The 22,990-nt window shown below is 38.2% G+C and overlaps 2 protein-coding genes across 5 annotated transcripts in view; one reads left to right on the top strand and one right to left on the bottom strand.

Annotated features, from left to right (window-relative positions):
* The window catches only part of CMSS1 (cms1 ribosomal small subunit homolog), a 380,113-nt gene that overhangs the window by 308,551 nt on the left and 48,572 nt on the right, over positions 1-22,990 (bottom strand). The gene's annotated exons all lie outside the window — the stretch shown is intronic.
* FILIP1L (filamin A interacting protein 1 like) overlaps positions 1-22,990 on the top strand; it is a 115,925-nt gene that overhangs the window by 50,293 nt on the left and 42,642 nt on the right. Inside the window, exons 1-2 of one of the 4 annotated variants that reach the window (XR_007457482.1) lie at positions 11,896-11,972; positions 17,896-18,093. The exons of 1 other annotated variant lie outside the window; for it this stretch is intronic. The gene's annotated coding sequence lies outside the window, so the exon portion shown is untranslated. Of the gene's footprint in view, positions 1-11,852; positions 11,973-17,895; positions 18,094-22,990 lie in introns of those variants that run through there. 2 more of the 4 variants (XM_049629338.1, XM_049629339.1) reach the window with 2 other exon arrangements.

The following is a 22,990-nucleotide window of genomic DNA, read 5'->3' as shown; positions in this document are numbered from 1 at the left end:
TAATATGACACAGAAGGGACTTTAAGGTGGAAAGCATCTATGGAGTCATTATATAAAGGTGAAGAAATTCCATTTCTGAGAAATAGTTTGAACTTACATGCATATAAAAATACGGTCTCAAGTATGTGAAGCAAGAATTGACAGAAACACAAGGACAGACTAATCCATCATCACAGTGGAGGATTCTAACACACCTCTCGAAGCCATTCCTAAATCTAGAAGCCAAAAATCAGTAAGGTTACAGAAGATTTTAACAAAAAAGTAATAAGCAATCTTTATCTATGTAGAGAACACTGCTCTTAACTCCTACAGAATATGCACTCTCTTCAAGCAGATAGGGAACTTGTATAAAAACTAAGCACATAACCAAAACTAAGCATAAACCAAATCTTAACAAACTTCAAAAGGTAGATAACATACTGACTATATTTTCTGACTATACTGTAATCAATGTTAAAAAGATCTCTCCTTCTACCCAAAAATACATGTTTAAAAATTAAGAAGCAATTCTAGGGGTGCCTCAGTGGTTCAGTCTGTTAAGTGTCCGACTCGTGGTTTTGGCTCAGATCATCTCATGGTTGCAGAGACAGAGCCCTGCATCAGGCTCTGTGCTGATAGCATACAGCCTGCTTGGGATTCTCTCTCTCCCCTTCTCTCTGCCCACCCCCAACACATGCACGCATGCTCTCTCAAATAAATAAACTTAAAAAAATAAATTAAAAATAAATTAAAAATTTCCAGTAGAGGCTGCTCCATACCCTCAGCTCTCCCAAGATTGTATCTAAAAGAAGCATTAATATATGACAAGGTCGGAGCATTTCTAATTCTATTTATTATATATTTATATTTATTATTACACTTCAATATACAACTGAAAAAGAACAATGCCATGATTCACTTAAAATTGCTTCAATATATTACTCAACTGCTCAAAGCTGCCAATGGCAACTTATTGTCTACAACATTGTTAAAATCCAAACCACGCTGCTTGAATGATAAGACCCATGTACAGTCTGGGCCCACCCTATGTGACCACCCTCTCCTCCAGGGCTGCAATGTCTACCACCTGGCACAACTGCCTGTAGAGGGTCAGCACTGCTCAACAAGAGTCAATCAATGACTCCATTCCATCCAGGGTTCCTTTGCCATGCTATTCTTCTTCCTGGAATTCTTTAATTCCCCTTCAAGGTCCAGATGAACTTTAACTTCTGTTATGAAGACCTCCCAGATATTTATAGGCCTGATGCTTTTACAAAAATTTTTCCTTCACCAAACTCAGCATCCCAATTTAAACATTAATTGGTTTTTGGCTTTTGTTCATTTGTTTATCTACTCATCAAAATCTGGGTAGAGTCATACTTTATACTCTCTGCCTCCCTTGCCATGAACTCAGAATCGTAATACATAGACACAGAAGATGCTCAAAAAATAGTTGCTGAGTGTCTGTCTCTTCAAAGAACATAGAAGATGGAGTCTAGGCCTAACTCTTATATAAGTCATCACACACACACAGACACACACACAGACACACACACACACACCACACAGTATTCCCTTTGAATATTCCACTTCCCTCAACTAACAAGGGAAAATATTGTATCTTTTTTACCCACTGAATTCCACTGCAATAAGAAAACATTATAAACATACGTGTTTCTTTCCCAGGGAATTTTAATAATATTTTCTCATTGTCACTACCTAATTGAAGAATACAAACCCTTTTATCCTCTCGAGAGCATGAAAAATTTTTAATGTTGTGCATGTAGAAGCCATGCATCAAAGTCAATCACCCTCCCACCCATCCTACTACTAATATAGTGGTATAAATGACTGCTGATAATCCTCACACACAAAAAGTGCTATTAGTTATTGAAGGTCCCCATGAGTAGATGAAAAGATACTGCTTTTAGCCTTTTGGAAGTAGATTCCCATTTCTAATCTAAACAGTTGAATTCCACTGTTTTTAATTTCCTCTTGTAATTGTTGGTGAGTGTACATATGAAAGCCTGCATATGTACTTGTGTAATGTGTATGTGTTTTAAGCAGAGAGGAGGGAAGACAGAAGAAGAGAGTTAGACATCTGTAAGTTTTTAGTAAATGATAGCCATAGATAGAGGACAAATGGATAGATAGATGGATGGATAAATGGATGGATGGATGGATGGATCGATGGATGGATGGATGGAGACTGTTTTTAACAAGAAGTCAGCAACTTTCAGAGGTGAAGTGACACATACACCACTTTCATATTTTGAGTCTATGATATATTAAAATAAGAAAGAAATGCCAAATGTAAGTTTATGAACTCATGTAAATTTTAAATCCTCGCATTTAACTAAGAACTCATAATTTCTGCAAAACAAAAAAAAAGGTAAGATGATGAAATGGGATTGAGTTACTCATAAGATAATAAGATTTACTTAAAAATTAATTTATAGCAAACTGTAAGTGGCATAGTGTAGTAGTGACACAAATTAGCAATCAATCATATAAGCTTGTACTTCCGTCTTATCAGAAAATATCAGCATTTGAATAAAAATCTCAGAGTCTAAATTTGAGGTCACTGAGAGTCAGCATCAGTGATTCTTCAGGTTTCCAGTGCTAATAAGTGGGTTGGGCCATAGACATTCTGGCATCACTAGGGTAGTAGCCATTCTGGGTAACTGAAAGTTGATTCTATGTGTTTCAAAAGCCAACTGGAGCAGTATTCATTGGAATTGATTATGTTTAAAAAGTAATCAGCACTTTTTTAAGTTACGATTTGGCAAGAAGCCACTGTTAGGCCACAGTTGACTGTTTGAGAAGGGATTTTGCTCTTGAAGTTTTTATTCCTCAAGTTCTTGGGCCGTCAAAGCAGTATCATGACAAAGTTTTTCCCATTTGCATGGTTTAATATACTCCAAGGGGAAATTTGCTTAGCAAATTTCAAGAGAATTAAAGAAATTTGAATAAATGAAAGTAAGAAAAGTTTCTGGTCAAGACTTAATCAGTATTCAGTTGATTTAAAAGTATAAGGACAGGGGCGCCTGGGTGGCTTAGTCAGTTAGGCGTCCGACTTCAGCTCAGGTCATGATCTCACGGTTCATGAGTTCAGGCCCCGCATTGGGCTCTGTGGTGGCAGCTCTGAGCCTGGAGCCTGCTTCGGATTCTGTGTCTCCCTCTCTCTCTGCTCCTCCCCACTCATGCTCTGTCTCTCTCTCTCTCTCAAAAATAAACACTAAAAAATAATTAAAAGAAAAAGTACAAGGGCAAAATCACTGTAAATAGCATCCCATAGCATCTTGCACACATATTTGCCTCAATGGAGCTATGCAATAAACGGCACATAAAATGAATCAAAAGCTAAAAGTCAATGAATGGAAGTAGTCAGGCAATGAATGATCATTACCTCTTTTTCCTGCTGGATTCAGAACACTCTCTTCCATTAATCCTCACTCCTTAGGTTGTGTGTGATATTGTGTTAGCCCTCATACCAAATCCCAAAAAGCAAGAAGGAGATTGGAAATATCAAGGCAGAGGGCAAGGAAGAGTGACTAGCACACAGTAGGCTCTCAATAAATGACAGCAATTCCTTTCCCTTCCTATCCCTTCCTGTTCCCTGGATCTTCTTTATATAAGTGGCATACCTGAGCTGTGAAACTTACATCAGAGGATTAAGAATATATTAAATAGAAGTCTTATATATATGTCATAATCTAAAAAGATAAAGAACTTACAGATTCAGAAGTTGGCAGTAAATGAAAAAGTTTAAAACATGATGTGATAGGATTTTCAATGTGGTTTCTATGAATGTTATTGTTGTTTTAATACTTATAGTGCCATAAATAGAGAGGAAGGAAGGAAGGAAGGAAGGAAGGAAGGAAGGAAGGAAGGACGGGAGGAAGGAAGGGAGGGTAGGAGGGAAGGAGGAAAGAGGAGCAGATAAGAGAAAAACTGTACAAAGCAGAAATACTTCAGAGTTCTATAGTAGAAAAGGCACCATATTCTGGCCTGAGCTCTGCCCCATCTGTGTATCCCTGAACAGAATACTGCACAGCTTACCCTGTAGTAATGTAAACTGTAAGATGAGGGAAGCAGATTCTCTCCAAGATCTATTCTCTATCATCACTTAGTGCAAGCCCAATGAATTAGATGGCAGATAAGAGAGATACAAAGTTATATGCCTCTACGTTTATCCCCTAAGTCCAAATCCTACTACAAAACACTGAATATTATTTCTACCAGAGGTTGCTGAAGTCTCTCTGCAACTCAAAACCTGGTGCCACTATCTACTAGCTCTGTGATCTTGGACAGGTTACTTAATCTCTCTGTTCCTCAGTTGTGTTTCCCACAGGGTCATTATGTGGATCGAAGTTGATATTATATGTAAAGCATATATTACATGGCATCCATTAAACATTAAATGTGTCGTCCATTATTGTTGTTATTGTAACAAAGATGTAATATAAACAAAACCAGCATAGGATAGAAAGGATTAACCTGTATTACAGAAGCAGTACATGATGAAAATACATAGGTATGTAGTTGATCGGTAGGAGGCTGGTGATCAGTAAGCACAATGACATAGCAGTCTGATGTGGTTACCTGAAATGCTAAGAAAATTTATGTTTACACACACATACAAAAGACTTTACAAAGTCTGTAAAGGGGAAGATAATCCTGATATACTGAAGTAATTTGTTCATTCTGAGCACAAACGCTTAGAAACAGGGTATGAAAAGGCTCAAATTATAAAAATACAAATAGTTTAAGATTCAGGACAAGCTGTCTTCAAATATTTAAAAAACTGTCATGTCAAAGCAATGTATTTATTCAATATAACTCCCTAGAAAGACCAGGAATAGTCAGTAGAAGTGAGAGGAAGGCAGTTTTCAGTTTGGAATGGAATGGACTTGTTGGGGAGTAAAAAATCCCTGGAGCTATTCAGCACTAACTAATGACAACAGCATTTCTCATGTACTGAATGAGCATTTGGCAAGCATGCAAGACAACGGTGTTAAATGATAGAACAGAATTAATATTAAAAGTTCAGATTGCTCCATTAAATTTTTGGCTGGAGTTGTCAATCCATGGCCTATCTTAGTGGCTTGATTCGATTACCAGCAATACAGAGATCTTCAATTTAAAATAAATGGAACAAAAATATTGCATTTTTCACCCATAAAGTGGATAACTAGTTCATTAATGCTTCAAATTATTTCTGTAGTTACTACAGACCTAGATAAATTATTCTAACTTTAATTATAATTTCAGATATATTCTTTCTGACAGTTCTAATGACATTATTTAATTAAGCCATTTTTGATTTTTCATGTTTCCGAAAAAGAGATATGCAGGCCCATAAAACATAGTGGCTGGGTCACCAATTTGCTTTTGACCTCAGGACAAGTCCTTTCACTTCTCTGAGGTCCAATTATCTCATCTATTTAAAAAGGGGGAACAAGGGATGGCAATAAATAGAGTAGATATTTTGTAAGGTCTTTTATACTCTAAAATGTGATTTAATGAAATGATCACTCTTCAAAATAAAACTCAAAGCACATTTCTTAATTTGTTCATCATTTTTCCCAGTGAAGACATCTTTAATTATAATATAGGGAATTGAAGCATTTAGTCTGTAACACCACCACTGACTGCTCTATGAGACAGTTTTATGCTGTCCTTCTGGGGTTTGGAAGAAGTTATTTGACTGAGGGAGGGGATTTTACAACTGGAAGCCATCTTCACATCAAGCAATAATTAACTGTAAATAAAGGACAATGCAGAATTGAGGACAGTAGGGAGATTACAGGATGTCTCTTTCATAAATCTAATCTTAGAATGAACCATTTACTCTACTTCCTAAACACTTTATTTCCTCAGGCCTTCTAGACCCATTTCAGTGAGTTTATATGATTAAAAGTTTATCCTGTTTTTCTGTAATTGAGTTTCCAATGATAAAAGAAAACACATAAAGTAACTTACCCAGCTGTTTTTTACCCTTAGCCAACTATTCCAATGACATCCTAAACTATACCAATGACTTCCAACTAATAAAACCTGTTCAACTGTACTTTGAACCCAGAGATCTTTCTCTACAAATATTTAGCCTGAAATCAAAGTCCACAACTATATTCTGTTGACTATTTTCTTTAAAAATGCACTACTTAAAAAAGATATGGGGTAAAACTTTTTGACAAGGTCTCTTTAAAGAGGGACTGGACAAAGCACTGAGAACAATCTGTACTGGCAAGGGACAAAAAAGATGACCTAATAGGTCTTTTCTGTCTCTAATTTCTGTGATTCGAGGATTTTTTTACTCTTGCAGTAATACTTGTGAGTTCAACAGTTTCTCAAAACTATTATTAGTTACCAAGGAAACACAAACTGTTTGCAGAAATAAATAAGCAAATGAACTGGACCTAAATAGCAGGCTTTTCCAGCTTCCCATTTAATAATCTTATGGTGGTGTCATCTTATCAATTCTTCTTTCTCCTCAAGTCATTCTGCTCACCTATCGGCATGCTCACTGGAGTCCCAAAACCAACTCATAGTATCCCACGTAAACCAAGAACAGGAGGTCCCTGGATCAACAGGAGATTATCTCTTAAATGTAGACTTTGTTGTTTCACTTGTTGAAGAACAAAAACTATAGCACTGTCAGTGGGACAGCAGGTAGTGGTTGGTTTTACGAGTATCATTTCTAGAGAAAGTATGCAAATATATGCTTTTAAATGACCCACTATCTACAGAAAAGCAATGAACATGATTAAAATATATAAATAACGATAAAAAGACACAATACACACATATGGCCCACAGTGTAAAAACAAAGATGTTTTACAAATGTTTATAAAAAGACTAAAAGGAAACATAGAGTGGTTGACTCTTGAACAATGTGGGGATCAAGGGCACCAAGCCCTGTGCAGTCAAAAATCTGTGTACAAATTTGCCTCCCCCCCAAAAAAACTACTTATAATTTGCTGTTGAACAGAGGCCTTACTAATAATATAATTAACACATATTTTGTATATGTATTATATACTGTATTCTTACAATAAAGTATGCTAGAGAAAAAATATTAAGAAAATCAATAGAATAATACGTTTATAGGACTACACTGTAAAAAGTCTGCATATAAGTAGACCTATGCAGTTCAAACCTGTGTTTAAGGGTCAACTGTACATCAAATTGTTAATAGTTGGCAGTATTCATGTGGTATGACTAGATGTAAAATGTCTTTCTAGTTTTCTGCATTTTCCAAATTATCATGGGCACTGAACTGTTTTAAAATTAATTTTTAAAGCCACAGAAAATCATGTTACTAACAGGCTTCCCATTCCCTAACATTACTACTGTATTACCACTGACATTGTTGCTATAATCAGCCTGAGTTTGCTTTCAAGGGTATAAATCCCTGTTATAAAATCAAAGTCAGCTAAAGTATGAACAGGAATAGTTGAAGAGCCTCTGGAAACTTCAAGGACTATGGAGGACAGGAGATCTGGGTTGCAGATAAGAATGAGAGGGTCTCTCTGTAAATCCAGGTTCACTGTAGCCCACTATTTGTGAAGGGCCATAGGCACACAGTGCAAGTGCTTGCTGCCTGGGGATGTGGTATATTTTTTGTGGGCACTTATGTGTACAGAACTAGTCAAAAGACACCTGGGGAATAGGAAGAAGAGGGAAAGGAACAGGTCAGTTAGAAAACTAATTGTTCAGGGTGGTTGGTTGGCTCAGTGGATAGAATGTGCAACTCTGATCTCAGGGTTGTGATTTCAAGCCCCATGATGGGCATGGAGCATACTGAAAAAGTAAAATGCTATTTAAAAAAAGAAGAAGAAGAAGAAGAAGAAGAAGAAGAAGAAGAAGAAGAAGAAGAAGAAGAAGAAGGAGGAGGAGGAGAAGAAGAAGAAGAAAGAAAACTGATTGTTCTTGGCATGGAGAGAAGGTGCTTTTGCCCTCAAACTTCCCTTCTGGCTTTACATTCTATAGCTGCCCACTTGTGGTGCTCAATCCATTCCTCTGAGGTTGTACAGCAGCAGAGGAGAGATCAGCACCAGATACATGGCAGGCTAGCCCAATGCTCAGAGACAAAGCTGCTTTGCAAGAAGCCTAACAGTGAGGTGTCAGAATGTTCCCTGAGATAGAAATACTTTAGTGCCAAAGGGTCACACTCTGGCCAATCCAACTGCAGCCTAATGCAATGTAAAACCACAGAACTCTGCCTCCATCTCATGCCATCCTGGATCTGTCTCCACTATATACTCAGCTTCTCATACAGAACAATGCCTGTGATAAGAATTGTTGTTTTTCTTTGTATGTTACAATGTTTCCATGTATACTATTTTATAGAGGAGGCAAAAGAGCAAACATTATCACATTCAAAGTTAATGTTACCATCCCACAGATTCCAACAGTGCAGTGACCCCTTAACTGATGAAAGAAGCAGTAATGAAAATTGTGGGCAGCTGTAAGAAAGGTGCATTATGAATACTGCTTCTCTTGCACTTATTTGGATGACTAGAAGACTTCACCAGTCACAAGTAGAAACAAAGGCAGGGAGACAAGACATGAAAGAAAGTAAGAGTAGTGATTTCACAAAGAGAAACTGGATTTGACATGCTTAGTAACACATTAATGGTATTTTTAAACATTTGTGGACATTGCTAATAACATCGGTTGCCGTGGTCACTGTATTAAACTCCTGGCATTAGCTTGAACCAGGGGAAATTGCTGATACTGAACTGTTTTTGACTATCTAACAAGGTGATTCATACAGTTCAACTGAATTGATACATCCTAGTTTCCACCCTTGCTGCCTACAAACCCCTCTTCCTCATTAGAAAGCAATTAGATCGGTAGAAAAATTCCTTAGTACCCTTTCCAAATCACAACTTAAAGCTACTGCTGATTTAGATCATAAATTTAAATTACTTATTATAGAAATGCCTTTAATTTGTAGCTATACTTATTTGTAGGAAATTTTGCCTTATAAAATGAGAAGGGTCATACAGCAACTGGGCAGGAAATTTTTCAGTAAAAAAAGTAAAAGTTTTCTTAGCCAAGACTGAGGCACCGTGCTCACAACACTATTCTTTTGATAATGAATACACATCAGAAGCCAAGAAAACAAAAACTACATCTCAAAGAGAATGTTCATAGGAAAGGAGAGGGAAATAAAAGTCTACTTGTCGATTCATGTGGCCAGTGGAGTACATTACTAATGGCTGGCTGGAGTTAGCAATACAAGACCCAGGGTTCTCGAATCAGTTTGATAAAGATACCCTCCTACTCAAGACCCTGGACTTTCATCTGTAGCGAAAATGTCATAATATTCTGATTTTATTAGAACAAGACTTGTCAACATCCTCGAAAATGTTGTCTTAATAAATATGCAAATCTATGATGTTTCCAATGTGAATGACTTCCCTAGGGTTATTCAGTGCATAATTAGGGTGGTTCTGGTGGGGAGGGGGCGGGGGCTGCAAAGGTCAGTTTTGGTTTTCCTAGTTTAACATTCAGTCTGGAAACATAGAAACTTCTCAGTTAAATCTGAACACTTCTTTACCAACACTTCTGAGAGATTCTGAGCAAACCATTAAGAGGAGACTAAGGCTGTATATATAAACACTGGCTCAAATCTCCGCATTTGTTACCTTAATAGCCGTCTGACTTTGGTCAAGCCATTTTACTCTTCCAAATGTGTTTCTTCATCTGAAAAGTATGAATAATACCACCTTACGATGTGTTATGCAAGTAAAATGATGGAGTGCATGTAGAACACTAAGCATGGTGGGTAGCATGAACTAAAAGCGCAACAAATGTTATTATTGGTTCCTGAAGAGAATGGGTCTACACCATGATCTCAGCCGGAATGCTGAGTCATAGCTGGGTCAGAGATCACTGCTTCAGAAAGTAACAGGGCACCAGGCAAGGCACACAAAGAGGAGAAGTCCTGATCCTCTCTTCTCTGGCTTCATAACCAGAGGCAAGTCTTATATCCACTTAACTTCTCTGTTCTTCAGCTACTGCAGCTAAAGAAAAGGAGGAAATAATGCTGACAGATTTTATAGGGGAAGTGGGAAGTCAAAAATATGAAAATAAATGCAAAACATGAGTATAAAAAATGTGGCAAAGAAATAAAAGATGGTGTCCAATGTTAGGAAACCTCTGTACCTATGAGGGGAAAGGGGGCAAAATCGGTTACAAAAATGCTGGCTTTGGGTAAAGATCTTTTATGTTAGTAGTCTGCAACTGAGATTCAGGTGTTTATGCGACTTTCACAGCAGTCATTTTATCTCATTTGAAATAAATCAAATCTAGCATAAAAGTCTCAAAAACATGGTTAATAAGTACAAGGCAAGCACAGGAGACTAAAAAGATTCAAATACACTCCACAACTATAAGGTCGAGTAACAAAACTCACAAACCAATATCTAAAATGTTAATATGAAAATACAAATCAAATATTGAATTTTAAGCTCAGCTGAAGGGTATGGTCATTAGCTTCTCAAAATAGTATATATAAAAAGCAGGAGTAGTTTAACAGGCTTCTCTGTAGGCAGAGTGATCTAGAAGAACTATTAAAGTGAGCCCACAGTTTAACAAAGATGACACACATTCTGTGCCCTGTATCTTTTTTCACCGTTTTCATTAACTATACATTCTATGCAACCAGGCATTCTCTACTCCAAACTAAGGAAAAGATACAAGCTATTTTCATTACTCCTGTTTGACAATTCTATAGACATATGTATGTCATAACAGGAAACAATCCTATTTTACTGTTTATTTAAAAAGAGTTAAATAGACTCAAAATTTTACTCAATTCATTTGAAGCTTGCAAATAAGACAGCCACATCCCTAATTTACTTAGCAGATTCATATAATTGGCTAGGACTTTCAGAGATTACTTCTCTTATTGATGTGCAAAATAATTGGGAACATAATTCTCATTTCCCAGAAAAAGAATTTATAAAAGTAAAATCTGCCCCACACTAGGTAACATGCTTAATTCGGTCATATTTGGTCAGTTTCTTTTTTCTTCTCTTGTCTTTGTTTGCTGGTGGCAGGGAACAAATGGCTTAAAACTTGTTCTAAAGTTCTATTTTTATACTTTGTCTTGAAAGTGCAGCACAACACATTTATCTTTACTTTTAATAAATATTTTTCTCTGCCAAATAAACTGATTAGTTTTAACTACTTTCGTTAAACACAGGCATGCAGAAATGAGGAACTAGGAGGTTCTTTCAGGAAAAACACTGAAAAAAAAAAAGATTTCATCTGGCCTTCCCATCATCACTTCAAGAATTGTTTGGTAGTTACATCATCAGGAAATAAAATACTATCCTCTGAGGACCCCTACTCTTTACAAAAAGGAAGGAGAAGGTTTGAAGTCTCAATCACCTCGGGATGTCTCAAAAAAAAAAAACAAAAAACCCAACAAAACTTCTGGCTCCCTCTCCTACCTCTCCCCAGCAACCAAAAAACATATGTAACAAAAATGTATTTACAAAAGTTTAAATAAGAATAACAGGATGTGCATTTAAGAATCTGAGGCAATAACAGAAGCTTTAGAGCCCCGGAGGGAGAAAAGTTACTAACGGATCGACCATGACCCCCAATGACTTGGTTAGCCAGGCAGGAGGGCGCCGGCGTCCCGGGCCCGCCGCCCACTCCCCTCCTCGGGGAGCCGGGGACCGACAGTCCGTTCACACGGTCGGAGCGTCAGCGGAGCTGAGGCGCATTGCTGCCGCGCCGCCGCCGCCGCCGCCGCGGATCTGGTTGTCACCGGCGCCCCCGCCGCCCGCGCCGCACATGCGAAGCGCCTTATAAGGCAGCGCAGTGACGTAACGCCCTTAGGCCGGGCGCGCTCGGCGCCCCGCTCGCATTGTTCGGGCGACTCCCGGAGCGCGCACAGCCCGCTCGCAGCGCCGCCAGACAGCGGCCCCCTCCCGGCCCCCCGCCCGGCCCCGGCGCAGGCAGCTCAGGTAAGCCCGGGAGAGCCGCTCCGCTCCAGCAAGGGGCACTGCTGTCAGACAGCCAGGCTGACTGTAGGTGGCTTTTAAAGTTACCAGCATCACGAACTGCAGACAGGTTTCGAAAAGCGCGTCCAATGAACTCTGGGTTCAAAACCTTTTAAAACTCACACAAAACTTAGAAAGTTTACTCACACGGAGAAAACGGATTTCAGATTTGATTTTAAATGAGGAGAGCTGGGGAATGACTATATATTACATTCTCCAAGCGAGCCGCACACCGAATCCTGCCTGTATGGAGAAATCTTTGGGAATGGGGGCGGGGGCGGGAGGGGGGAGGGAGTATATTGTAATACCACAACTCTATCTCCTGATCTTCTCTCTCCTCGGACTTAAATTCCCTTATGTCTGACAAGAGCAGAGTGCGAAACACTGCCACATGGTAGTGATTTATTAGTGCCGTTTCTCACCCCCTCCCCTTTGTGAATCTTCATACAAAACACCAGAAAATCCCTGTTAGAAATATAGCTTGTAATTAGGAGGACTCTAACTTAAAAAGTTGAGCTTTTTAAGCTTCAAAAAAATCTTACGAGCAAAAGCATATGGCAGTCTGTGTCAGACGTAACTCATAATTTTGAGTTCCAACTTTTTACTTCAACTCCAGTAAATGGATAAGTGACAAACTGAAAAAGATAACGCTAGCTTCTCTAGAGTAATATTTTTGGACACAGTTTGTTGTGTTATGTAGAAACACTAATTTAAAAGGTAAAGCCTATAGAAGAATTTTGTCAATCAGTGGCATTCTGAACTTACATCTGAACCCTGAATAGGTTATTGCTATAAATGAACTTTTACCATCTGATAATTGAACACCTGGATGAAAATCACATTTCAGAATAAAAATTAGCAGAAGAATTAAAAATAAAATACACCATGTCACATTTAAAACACTGGAATAGGAAATTAAAAAGTCATGTATCACTCAAACTGTATTTGGTCTGAACATACATTGTAAAATAAAACTTAAGAAATGTCTGACAATTATTTTTCTTTTTAAATAGCATCTATATTTTATTTATCATTTGAAACAGCATTTGTTTATATGCCCCAGATTGGGGATTTATCTTTGTTTCTAGTAATTCCTGTGGTTGAGTATTTTAAAGCATATAATATTGGTGCCTACTACTTTTGCTTCATAGTTCTGTTTAGTTTGCTAATTTTGTTTGCAGCAATGCAAGATTTTGGTTTTAGTATTCTAAAAGAAAAATTATATGTTATTTGGTTTGAAGATAGGCTATATGAACTGCAGGTTAGTACTGAAAAGTAGGATTTCTCCAAAACTATTATTTTAAATCTAGGGAAGCCTACCATAAGAAAGAGGGGCCAACACCCAGGTCATTGTGGAGAAGTACAAAATATGCACAGAAAAGTTGTTTATTTCATATAGGCTGTAATTGGAAACGGAAAAATTCTTCCTTTGGTAAAAAGGTATTCCACTCTTCTGAATCTGATAGAGGAGGAGGGAAACAGAAACCATCAATTACTGTTTCAGCTATACCCAAAGTGCCATCTGTACCATAAACTATAGCTCATCTGTTGAAAATCATAACCTCTATTAAATCTCTAACAGCTGTGTTTCCCAGGGTCTGCATTTTATTTTATTATTATTATTTTTTTTTTTACAAAAGGCAAGCACCACTTTTTACTCTGTAAATGACACACTCCAATATTCCACACTTTTTTTTCCATTTACTAACTATAAAGCATCGTTTAAAAACAAATCATCCATTGAGACCCCTTTTAAAACTGAAAGTTAAACAAGATTTGTTGTAGATACATTATCACACAGTGGACTCTCTGAATGAGCATTTATTAGTCCTGGGGACACTCTATATGATGGAAAAAATGTTTTAGATAGATGGAATATAAATTTTTGCATTTCCAAATAAAGCACATACAAATTTTATGCTTAATAAATTAATTTGCCTTTTATGGCAATTGACCTTAAATGTGAAGCACTTGTATTTTTGTTATATTTTCCTAATGCTGTGAGGGAATCTATAGAAAGAGGCAATATGAAAACACAAACCAAGCTTTGAACCTTATTTTCAAGTCTACTTGCAATTCCCATAAATTTGCCTTCTCAAAAGGCTGTGCACTTTGTTTTAGGTTTCTCTGTCTCGCCTTCCTCCCCCCAAAAATGACTTTGGTAATAAATGGATTTTGAGGTAAAAAGTGAAAATGGAGCACCAAGAATAAAATTCCATTTTCTTCTTAAGTTATGTTCTGTCCATATCTAATGCTTCAGAGCAAAGTGAATGCTTTTACAAGGTGAACAGAGAAAAAAATACAGCCTCCTATTTGAGGGGAAAAGGAAGGCGGGAGCAGGAAGAGGACTGTTTATAAAAGACTGGATATTGTGGCATAATATGTGATGTAAACCAATATTGGTCTCAACCTGCTTCATGTACTGAAATCTGTTGTTCACACAGCCAGTCATTATCTCTGAAAAATTTAACACATCCTACCTTATCCTCTTGGGAGTATCATTAATTTTAACTTTTTTTAAAAGTTTATTTAATTTGTTTTTGACTATGGATGTAGCTTCAATTTAATCTGATTGTTTAGTTTCTGTAAATTATGTTTTAAGTAAGGATTTAAAGATGAAGGGACACTGCATATGCAGCCAGCATCACACACTTTCAAAGAAACTTTTCTGTGGCTGCTTCTGCCATCACTACAATATTTATGGGCCCACCAACCCCATCACTTATGTTTAACATGTGCTGGGTCAGTTTCTACTTTGAATGTTAGATGCACTAATTCCTAGCAGATCATCACCAACACTGTTGTAAGCCCTCCTGCATCCTTCTTTTTCTTAAAAAGCAGAGTTAAAATTATCTCTCCCCTGACTTTCTTCTATTCTGACATTACCTCTGACTGGAAAAGCTGAGAAAAACAAAAGTGGGAAGGCTCTCCAAGGAAAGTCCCTTGGTTCTTTTTCAGATATGGAGAAGCATTCCCTTTTCATGCTGTTTCTCTCAGAAGCTTGAGCACACTAAGATACGACAGCAGCAATTTTAATTCTGAGCCCAAGAACAGAATAACACATTAGCAGTGTTCTTTCTCCACTTAGACCATCCTCACATTCCTATTCCCTATTGGTTCCAAAATAAGATTAACTCTTAAAGACACTATTATTTTTTAACGACAAGCTTGAGGAATTGTAGGGGGGGGGGGGCGGTATGTGGATAAGAAGGTATGTAGAGCCATAGGTATGTAAGTGTACCATTAAGGCAGGTAAAGGTGTAGCCAGACATACACTCACCTTCTTGTTTTTGTCTGTAACTACGGATTCTAGCCTAAAGGACAGTTTTATCAGTAAAAGAGATCACATCTTACATCAGAATAGCAAACACACAACTCCATAGATGGGAATTTGAGAAGAAACTTGATCATAAGTTTTTTCATATGAACAATGGGATGCCCTAGGCCCCAGAGAAGCGCTCTCTCTCTCTCTCTCTCTCTCTCTCTCTCTCTCTCTCTCTGGCAAGGAATATCCACAGAGCTTTATAGCTAGAAGAGGCCTTGGAGGCCATCTGATCCAAATGCCTCACCTTACAGAAGAAACTGAAGTTCACAGCGTGACTTGGCTCAGAGACACAAAATTACTCAGAGGCAGAGCCAGGGCCCCCTGCATTCTTGGGCTATAGCTTTTGGTTTCCCCTTAAATTAGTGCTAGGAAGAGATGAAGGCAGAAGCCCCAGAAGAAGCCCTGGCACTAGAGGTGTTAATTTGGATACAAAATCCATTAAAAAAGAAAACAGAAAGGTTCAAAGTTCTTGTTAATGAGTATAAGTAGTAAGAAGGCAAGGCAAAGGAGGGAGGTAAAAACCAATAGAGTTAAACCAGGCTACTACAATGGAGGGGGGTGATAAAAGAAAGACAAAGGAAACAAATAATAACTGTTCTTAAAGGTCTTCTGGGTGGCAAAGCTCACTCTGCTTAAAAGTTGAGTGGTTCCCTAGGAAGAATGTATATATGCTCTATGTCAAAGACATTTAGGTCTGAACCACTAATTTGACAACTGACTTCTCAGCATCTTCCAACGAAGCATTCTACACTCTCCAGACCTCCCTAGCTAGCAGGGTCCCATTCAAAACTCACAATGACCCAATATCTTTAAAACAACTGAGAACTTCCCTGAAAACTGCAGAGGAAGTAACTAATGAAGGCTGTGAGCTCCTGGTGATACTTACCCTGCTTTACTTCTCTTCACACAGTGCACTGCTACATGACACTAAATTACACATTAGCTGCTTATTTGTTTATTGTCTTTCTCCTGGACTATAAACTCCCTGAGGGTCAATTTTGCAACCAACTTTATTCCTAGTGCCTGGCAAAGTACCTCGCTATAGTTAGTAAGCATGTCCCTGGGACAAGAAGGGTGCTGAATAAATGTACCAACAAATAAATTACAACCTAGAAGCTCCTTACTTGGTAAGAAAACTATGGGCTAGGAAAGGCCCCTTCTTTGAGATTCTGTTCAGGGGCCCAAAACAAATCTCTGCCACTATCTGAAGTAACCACATTGAACTGATACAAGCACAAAAACCAGAAAACAAATCAGGCTCAGATGAAATCAATGCAGTAAAATGTACTTCGTACTACACAGTATGGGGCATGGAATGGGTGGGAAACAAAATATGGATGAGCAGAATGTAGTGGTTTTTGTCTTTAAGGAAGTGTAGGTACCTTTGTTTTTCCTAATCTCTGTGTCTCATATGAAGACCTAGAAGATGCAGTCATTGGACCCAAACAGCTTGTCCTTGCCATAAAGAGAAACCAGCAGATTGCCTTTTCCTAAGCATACACTTTGACTCTCAAGTTTCTATGGGTCATTCAGTGCATCTGCCAGGTTTTACAGAAAAGGAGTGAATTTTCTATAGTTTCAGTTAGGTAATTCCAATGTCAATCATTGAAGCCAGCCTAGGGCTTGTAACTCAGCAGCAAACATTTACTTAATATCTTCCAGGCACTGTGCTAAGCACCAAGCAGGCCAGCAACTAAGTTCTCTACACACTATACGATGTCATTAACCCAGCTACACCTACTAAAACTGATTGGCACCATATTGGTGACAGTGACTAAGATCACCAGCAGCTCTTGCACAATGGCCCTGTCTCTGCTCTTTTTTTAATGGACTGATAAAACAATATAGGTAAAACAGGTCAGCGTACATAAAAATTAAGCAAAGGTAAACAGTGTGGGGCTGTTTAACAAAAAACCCAACTAACCAGAATATAGTTATAATCTCCAAGCTTCCTTGCTTACTTACTAATAACACTAAGTTGGCATGGACAAATAGTGTTTATCTCAACAGTACAACTAATTAGTAGGAATAAAGGTTCATAAATCCAAGTTCCATTCTTCTTGTCTCTACCATCTATTCCCTGGGTAAGCCTCCTATAGCCTTGGCTTCCACATACCTAACAAAAAAAAAAAAAAAAAAAAAACCCAAAAAAAGAAACACTGTCATCCACCACAAGCATCTTTCAATACTGGGGAAGGACAGAATAATGAGCAGTAACCCTTGAGGGTAGGTACACCGATCAAGCAGAACTGAAGACTATATAAAAATAAAAGCTACTGATCATATCATTACAGAAAAATTAGCTTAAGAGAATGAAAGGGATGTGAGGAAAAAGTCTCTTAAGCACAGAGAAAAGATTAACAACTATAGTACTGGAGCCTGTGAGAGCTCCAGATCACTGTACCAAGTACAGCCTCAAAGATGAGGTCAGCCCTTCAAGATGGGCGGAGCAGACAGAAGCAAATCTGCCAGATTTACTGTATCTCATGGCCCACCAGGGTTGGAACAAAAGTTTAAAGGTGAACTAAGTTTTTCTCCCTCTTTTTAAAATTCTTTTTCAAGTGAACCAAAACAGAAAACAAATCTCTGAGCAGAAATCATAAAAGGAATGTGAAACATTCATCACATTTGGGTTGACAAGACTTAAGTGACTGCTGCTGTTACATCTGAAGAAAAGGAAGGAGCTGCTTAGCCTAGAAGCTTGAGAAGAGCAGGAGAAAGTTCCTTCTTGCTAAAGACAAAGGGCCACGCAGTGAGATGGTAAGCAAGTCCCTTAGCCTTAGTTTGTTAGTCTGTCAATTTGAAATGGCAGAGGAGGTAAATCACTCTGGAGTCTTGTGAAAAGTAATCCTTTGCTGCTAAAGGAAAGATTATCTATTCTTTAAAAATAATATTGATTCACTTATTATCAAGATAGTTAGACACTCATATTATTACAAGAAATACATTATGTTTGAAGTTGCATATTATCCTTCAGGTTTTCATACAACTGGATACATGGGGCAGGCAGATCTTTCAGATAAAGGTGAGAACAATTTTGTTAAGTGATTTGGCATTCCACTCATCTCCACTAGAATTATGCCTTGCAAGATTCTTCTTAAAATTCCATAAAATTCACTGGGCTGGTAAAGATGCAAAGAATCAGAGGCAAGGTTAAGATTCTATGGTGGAACTTCCCTCATCTGGACTTTATTTAAATTTGTCTTCAGGTGCATTCCTCATCTCACTAAAGGTTTGTCCCTCCTCAGAAATGACAGAAACAAGAGGAACAAAACTTTACTTCTTCTTCTGCTTTAATAATAAGAGCAAATCCTGAGATCTTTAGGTATTATTCAGCCCAGGAGGGAGTTATGCTCCCCTAAGAAATGGCTCTTCTCACGTCTCAGTCAGTCAAGTACATACTAAGTTCAAACCCATGTGGGGGATACAGAGGTATCAAATTCTTCATGGAACTTAGAGTTTGTTCAAGAGCAAAACTATTATACACAAAGTTAGAAAGTGGTATAAAACAACATTATAAAGTATTTGTGTCACAAAACTGTAAGGGCTGTGCGGACTCACAAAGGGAGACCCAGCCAGACAAGGTAGGGAACAAACATTCATAGAAAAGATGGGAACTGAAGTGTAAATGGAAGCTATTGAATGGAGTGTTCAAAAAATGATGGCAGATGTATCCCTTGGAAGTTTACTATGAAAAGGGAATCTGAGGTTAAAAGAGAAGGCTTGAAACAGCATCTGAACACCCAAACTTTGATTTTTAAACCCATTATTTGGACTTCTGTAGAATAGATTTCAATCCTTAAAGTGAAGATTTTAAATGTCACAAAAACAGTTGGCACAGTGCTGGACCCATAGCAGGCACTCAGTAAATATATTATTCTTCTTAGTTATGTTAAGGGCTATATATAGGGTTCCACCAGGCTGAGGCACAAGGGGTTGCCTCAGCACCAAAGAGGAGGTGCTTGCTTTGTAAGGATGCAGTCTGGAAGAGCTCATGTTCTTAACACCCAGCCCTAAAGTGAAGTAAAGGATTAAGCCTTCTGGAGAAAATCCATGTGTCTAGTGCCTAAATTCAGCTACTCTGAAAAGTGATGTTATCTTTTATCCTGAGTTCCCTGCTAGAAGGGAATCCCTCTTATGAGAACATGGGCTTTCCAATGGGTTTTTTAGTCACCTGAAATAAGAAACAAGTTACTGAGTAGTTAAAGGACCAAAGAGCAAAAGGCTTAAAAGCTGGCCTGGAATCTCCCTGTTTTACCTTGAAAGTCCTACCATGCCTTGGGAGGCACACAAAACAAATGGGTAAGACAAATCTTACCACATGGGCTAAAGAGCTTATATCACATCCTACCCATAGACAATAAAGAATTCTTTTCAGAAACTCCCAGTCTAAACACTTCTTCCTAGGTGTTAATTTTACAGTTTCAGTGTACTTTCTACTTAGTGTAACATTTTAAGTGTCAGACACTGAAAAGATTTCTTGAAATACAATACTTGATGTATAAAGAACCAAAAATAAAGTTGAATCCCATGAAATACCCGTGTATTAAGGTCCCATGTAGTTAAGGTCCCATTAATGTCCCGTGTAGTTATGAACCATTAAGACCTTGACGAGTCACAAAATTTGTTCTGATGGAACAAAATATACATTTTTTGACGTGTGAATTTGTACAAAATGCTATACAAAAAAGAAGGGAGGGAAGGAGTCTAAAGGTTGGTGGAATTTTTATTCTGTGGAACTGAGATCTGAGAATCATCAAAGGCTTTGTAAACCCTAGAGATGAAATCCTACAGCTTCCCCGTTTTGCAACTGAGGGGACAGGCAGATGAGGTGGAGTCAGAGAGCTAAGTCAGTAGCACAGTGGTCCAGCATTCCCTGACCATTAGATACATGGCTGTTGTTTGAGAAATGGGGTTTTGCTTTTTTTCTTTGTTTTTAACTGTGAATGAGTGAACTTTAAAAGTGAAGAATAGAGAGGCGCCTGGGTGGCTTAGTCAGTTAAGCATCTGACTTCGCCTCAGGTCACGATCTCTTGTTTCTTGAGTTCAAGCCCCTTGAGTTCAAGCCCCACATCGGGTTCTGTGCTGACAGCTCGGAGCCTGAAGCCTGCTTCAGATTCTGTGTCTCCCTCTCTCTCTGTCCCTTCCTAGCTCGTACTCTGTCCCTGTCTCTCTCAAAAATAAACAAACATTAAAAAAAAAAAAAAAGTGAAGAATAGTGAAGTCAGTGCTTTCTTCAAAAACACTTCTTTCAACTACTGCAGATCTGAAATAGTTTGCCCTCTCTTAAAAAATTCAAATCATGAGGTAAGATATGGTCAGAGCAGAAATGGATGGGTATTCATATAGTATATACACAAGGTGTACTATAGCCTTTTCTTTAACTCTGCCACACAGATTTATCACAGAGCTAAACATAACTAAATGGGTGAGCCTGAACCTTGCTCAGGGACAAAATCAGCAGCAGACCCAGAGCCAAGGGAAGTAGAGTATAATGTCACTACTTTCACCTCTAGCAGATCCATTGCTAACCACCGTAACATCTTGATTGAACTGCTCCTTACAACATAAGGTTAATATTCTCTAGAACACATTCATCTGAAAGGAACCCAACCTGGGGAAGAGAAAATAGGATCAAACTGTGTGTTCATGTATTCTGTCTTCTCAGTGCTCGGCAGAAAAGGAAAATCTAATCCAAATGCTCTGAACTGTCAGGGAAAAATTAAACAAAATTTTAAATTTAAAAAAAAAATTTTTTTTAAACGTTTATTTATTTTTGAGACAGAGAGAGACAGAGCATGAATGGGGGAGGGTCAGAGAGAGGGAGACACAGAATCTGAAACAGGCTCCAGGCTCTGAGCTGTCAGCACAGAGCCCGACATGGGGCTCGAACTCACGGACCGTGAGATCGTGACCTGAGCCGAAGTCGGCCGCTTAACCGACTGAGCCACCCAGGCGCCCCAAAATTTTAATTTTTATAATGCACACAAGGGGACACAAATGCAGACTACAAGAAAAATGGTCACTCACATTCTAAGGGATTCTAGATTAAAACATTCCCACCTAATTAAACTTTACATAAGGCTCATACTCCAGCTCTCTAAAACATCCTGGAGGAAGACAGAAACCAGTCATCCTCAGGAACTAGGAAAAGTGGATAAGGGTAGATGGAAGATGTTCACAGTGGTTCATGATCTGATTGTTAATCAGCAGGAAGCCAAGCCAAGCAACAACCTTCATCCTGCAATTGCCCTGACCTGTGTGTGAATCCTATTCAGTGCTATTAAATGTTACTAGTTCCTTTGCCTCTTTTTTACAGATTTGCTATAGCTAAAATGGAGGGGGGGAGGAGGATTCTCTAGAGATCAAAATGTTTCACATTTTACATTCTGATGGCTCCTATTTAGCCTGTTTCTTGTGGCAAACTGTGTGACTTCAAGAGTCACGATAAAACATAAGCCTCTGTTGTTGTGGTTTCTAAATTTCTGAAGTTTTAATTTCCCACTAACAAGTTAGGAAACGTTTGGTTTCCCAAGCATACCACGGTAGCCACTGCCTCTGTAAAGGCAGCCAGAATACAAGGAGGTGAAAACCAGTGAACTTATCCACTCTGGCGCATGACTGCTCCCTGCTTTGGCCTTTTATGTTAAATCTGACAAACTGAAAACCAGTGAATTAACGTAAGAAAGCCAAATAAAAGAGGAAAGGCTTTTTTTTTTTCTTCTTTCTTTAAGAGTTAACAGGAACTAGGGGCTTAAAAATTTTTTTGGGGGGGGAGGGCTCAGAATAAGATTTGGAAGAGGATATACTCTTTGTAACTTTTTAAAGAGGAGAAAATACAAGAAAGAAAAGTGACCTACCAAAGAGTGTTAAGAGAAAGGAATTAAACTAATCCTCCAAAATACCTATTTACAATATCTGAATGAAAATAACCTGTGATCTGGGAAGAGAAAAAAGGGACTAATGGAGATTAAAAACAAAGAAAATTCTGCAGCTACCTTAGAATGCTCTTCTAAAGAATCCATGTCTGTTTACCTCAATCCATTAAGACACAAAAGAAGCATCTAAATATAAACGGATTTTGAGCAATAAGAGAAATACATATAAATATTCTTAACAAGATAAAGCACATACACCCACACTCTTAAGGGTATGTAGTATTATGCCCTTGAAGTCTCCCTGAGAAAAGGCTGCCTGTTAAAAATATTTTCCGAGAACTTTAAGTTCCTTGAAATGTTCAACGGAAATGGTATTTATGACAAACCCACCTCCTCTGGGGAACATGAGATGTTATTACTGGCAAAGTCAGTTTTTTAAACCATCCAAAAATGTTTTTGAATTTATGCCAAATGACTAAACTTGCTTTATTATTACAGTGATTAAGAGAAGAGAATATCTGTTAATGTCTCATCATCAAGGCTCAAAGTAATCACAAACCTACAAAAAACTATGACAAAACAGAGGATTGTAAGTGGTAGTGATTTCTGTGCCTTTGACAGGCAGAATATTACAACACATTTATTCACTGGAGAGCCTGGTACATGAGATACATAAGATAGGAGGTGTGGATGTATGTCATAGTGGTGAGAAACAGGATTTGGAGTAAGAACTGTATTGGCATTCTGGTTCTGTCCATTATCCAGTAAAAACTTTGGCA

Source organism: Panthera uncia, chromosome C2, assembly GCF_023721935.1.
Source record: "Panthera uncia isolate 11264 chromosome C2, Puncia_PCG_1.0, whole genome shotgun sequence".
NCBI classification, from domain to species: Eukaryota; Metazoa; Chordata; class Mammalia; order Carnivora; family Felidae; genus Panthera; species Panthera uncia.
The sequence above is the reverse complement of the archived record's forward strand: the minus strand, read 5'-3'. Positions and strand labels throughout refer to the sequence as shown.